This window comes from Gavialis gangeticus, unplaced genomic scaffold, assembly GCF_001723915.1.
Source record: "Gavialis gangeticus isolate Ggan-Ray unplaced genomic scaffold, GavGan_comp1, whole genome shotgun sequence".
In the NCBI taxonomy this organism is placed as follows: domain Eukaryota; kingdom Metazoa; phylum Chordata; order Crocodylia; family Gavialidae; genus Gavialis; species Gavialis gangeticus.
Window position 1 is genome coordinate 3,499,984 of NW_017729007.1, and position 3,695 is coordinate 3,503,678.

At 51.4% G+C, this 3,695-nt stretch overlaps 1 protein-coding gene across 2 annotated transcripts in view; it reads left to right on the forward strand.

Moving 5' to 3' along the window:
* The window catches only part of KCND2 (potassium voltage-gated channel subfamily D member 2), a 590,039-nt gene that overhangs the window by 573,231 nt on the left and 13,113 nt on the right, over positions 1 to 3,695 (forward strand). The gene's annotated exons all lie outside the window — the stretch shown is intronic.

The window sequence follows — 3,695 nt, forward strand, 5'->3', positions numbered from 1 at the left end:
ACACTGACAGAATTCAGCTCTGCTTATGGGCAGTGGCACCCACCTTTTTTTCAAGAGCACTCGTCCAGGAAATGGAAGACCTGGATTTAGACCCCACTACAACCCTGAGAGGACTCAAACCCACATCTCCCACTTCCTAAGGTAGTCCTTTCACCACCAGCCTATAAAATATACTGTGTGAGTGTATTCCCCACTTTCTTGTTAAATCTTGCCCATAGGGCATGCATGAGCAATAAAGACATGGGGGCAGAGAGAGGGCAGATAAGAGCTGGCTTGTCTCTTGAGCCTAGTGTTTACAGACCTCCCTAGGAGTGAAGAATCCTGAGTACCAGTCATGGCTGCCAGAGTTATTGTTTTTAACCAATGATTGTCTAACAAATCCATAATGATTGGTAGCTGCAAGAGCTTTCTGTAGAGTTGCCAGTCCTGTATATCTGTGTTAAGTGTGCTCTGGACCTGGCCTCAAGGTCTCTTAGAAGATGTAAACAGAAAAAAGCACCCTAGGATCCACATGCAGAACCAAACACACAGACCAAAAAAACAACAAGATTTAGGTACAGAACCATAAACCCAGGACCCTATGACTATGACACAGACCCCAAATTCTAGAAATGAAGATGTACACCTGAACACCCCATGGCACAGGCCCCAGCATGGACCCACCTCTACATATGAACCAGTTCTGGCATTTCATATCCGGGGTAAGGGGCAGATAGACATGTATGGAAAGGTGACCTTGCCAAATTCAGGGCTTGGGGGAGCCTGGCCAGCCTGACCATTGCCAACAAATACCTGAGTCATGTTCGCTCAAGGCATAGTGGGTATTGCTAGCAGAGTTGTTGGCAGCAAGTGGATGCCCCTCAAAAGTTGGGGTTTGAGGAGACATGGCCTATGCTCTGATCACTTTGGAGTGGAAAGTCACTCAAGCCCAAACCATTTGGGGTCAGAGGAAGCCACATGCCAAGACCCACAACCACCCACCCCAACCTACATCCAGGATCTCAGCCAGATCCTCTCTCATCCTGTAATATCCAGACCCACCCACAGACACCCAGATCCCAGGGGTACCACCAAAGTCCATGGCAGAGCCCACCCCATCTTTCTCCCTTACCTACAGCCAAGGGCAGAACTGTACCAATGAGGAAATGGGGGATCTCATTGCCTTTGGGGGTGAGGAGGAGTACCAGGAGCAGCTCCACAGCATGCACTGCAGCAAGGAGGTTTACAAGCAGATTGCCACAGAGATGAGAGCATGGGAACATGACCAGAATTGGTCACAGTGCAGGGTCAAAACCAAATGGATGGTGACCAGCTTCGAGTAGACTCACAACAATCAGACCTCTGGAGGCAGGAGGCACACCATGCTCTTCCATAAGGAGCTATCCTGCATCCTCACAAGAGATAGGGCTGTCTGCACACCTATGCCACCACTGGAAAGGAGTTGCAGCTGGTGAAAGGAGACCTGCAGCAGACAGTGCAGGGTGGCCCTGGAAAAAAGGTGGGACTGGATGCACAGCATCAGCTCCCCAGCGAACACAGGGGAACCAGGAGGTGCACTGCACCTGGAGCTGGACCTCAGCTCCTCCCTCAACCTGTTCCTCAATGGCAGGGCAATGGGCACCAAGGCAGGACCCAGGGAACAGCTCTGACAGCACAGTGATCAAAACATAGGACATGAACACGAATGTTGTGCCAACCACATCTCAGGTGACCTTGGGACAAGCACCTGGTCCCCAACAGATCACCCTAGGATCCACATGTAGAGGAAGTTATGTGACCAGAGACACCATTTCCCATGTCAGGGTCAAGGGTGTTCTGGTACCTTCCCTCTAACAGTGCCTCAGGGTTCCTGCTACTGATGCAGAGACTGAATGCCAGGCCTCCTTGTTACGGTGCAGGGAACCAAAGAGCACCCCCTCTCATGCTTAGTTGTGTGTGGACACAAACAGCACCCACCTCTCCTCCCAATCCCAGTGCTGATCCTGATGGTGCTGAGGCAGAATCTGCTGCCCAGGGAGGTGCAGGATTAATATTGCACTGCACAGACATGATGGGGACATGAGTGAAGCCGGCAGGGACGGAGTGTCCCCTTGTGGCAGGGACCTGAGTGAAGAGGGCAGGGACAGAGTGTCCCCTTGGGGCAGGGACAGAGTGTCATCAATATCCATTGATGAGAGCAAGGTGGTAGCAAGTCAATGGGGCCCCACCAGCTGTAGCCATCCTCCCTCCGATCGCCATGGTGGCACGTGGCCACTACTGAGTATCCTCATGGTCAGAACCCCCAACCATCCTGCTGTCAGCCAAAGCCCTGAAGAGAATATCTGGTGTGTGGATAGAGGGAGTGGGAGACAGTATTATGTTTCCACCCCCTCTGGACAAAGCAACTGGCCCAGGGAGTTAATTGCTTAACTATTCATTCTACATTGGCCAGATTGCACCACTGCTCCCCCATTTTCTCTGTCAGCAACCTGAGATGTTCAGCCCACATCCTTGAACATTTTGCACCCCATCCGTGAACAAATTTGAAAACAAATCCAGTTCAGTCACATCACGCTCAAGGCCATTTTTATTTACTGAGAAGAGCTGGCAAATCCCACCCCCAACACTGGGACAACATCAACACCCCCCTCTACCCTGTCTCCCCTTCCACCTTGGTGGGAACCAAAACCACCTCCTCCATTTACCTTCCGTGAATTCTGCTCCCTGTTGCTCCCTGGCTGAACCCTAATTGCACAGCTGTTCCAAGCACCCTCATAGAAGGCAGATGACTGAAGGATCCTGCATCCCCCACTGTGCCCTGAAAAAATGACCAAAAGAGTTTATTTATTCAGCAGGGAAAGTCTTTGGGCAGTAGTGGGTGTTAGTGTTCTACACACCATGCCATGCCATACTACGGAGACAGGTGGCATATAGAAAAGTCAAGTCAGGGACATGTGAAAAGACAAAGTGATAAGAACTGTTGGCATTGTTGTAAGTCAGGGACCAGAAAGGGTTATCCCCACCTCCTTCACTGTGGAGGAAGCAGAAGTTCCACAAGAGAAAGCAAACACAGCTGGACGGTGCTAAAGCAAGGTTGTTCCAAGGTCAGGATCCTGGTGAGGTTTGCAGGTGTCATTTGGCTGTTCAGTTCTTAATGACATTGCAAAGTCTGTGGCTGCAAAGCAGCTCTGACTCTCATAGCAGGAGCAGTCACTGTACTGAATGGTCAAGATCCCTTGAAGCCCTGGTCCCTTCCAGGAAAGCATATTCTCCCCTCCTCCCTCTATTCCTGCGAGGACACATAGCACCCCTCTGGTGGTCTAGAACCCACTTCCCAAGGCTGAGGCTCAGTGGCTTGGGGCTTCTCACCTCCAAAGGCCCTCAAGCCCTACTCCTCCAGGGACCACCTCCCATCTGGGTGGCCTGGGAGATAATCCATCAGAGTTTCCCTGACCTGGAATCTCTGCCAGTTAGCCTGTCTTAGGAATGCATGTTCTGGGAAAGGCACACTATAGCTTGCCCTTGAGTGCTGCACTGTCTTGGTGCACTGTGTTTTCATAGTTTCATAGTTTCATAGTTTCTAGGGTCGGAAGGGACCTGAGCAGATCATCTAGTCCGACCCCCTGCCGTGGCAGGAAGAGCACTGGGGTCAAACGACCCCAGTAAGGTGGTCATCCAACCTCCTCTTAAAAACCCCCAGGGTGGGAGCCTGCACC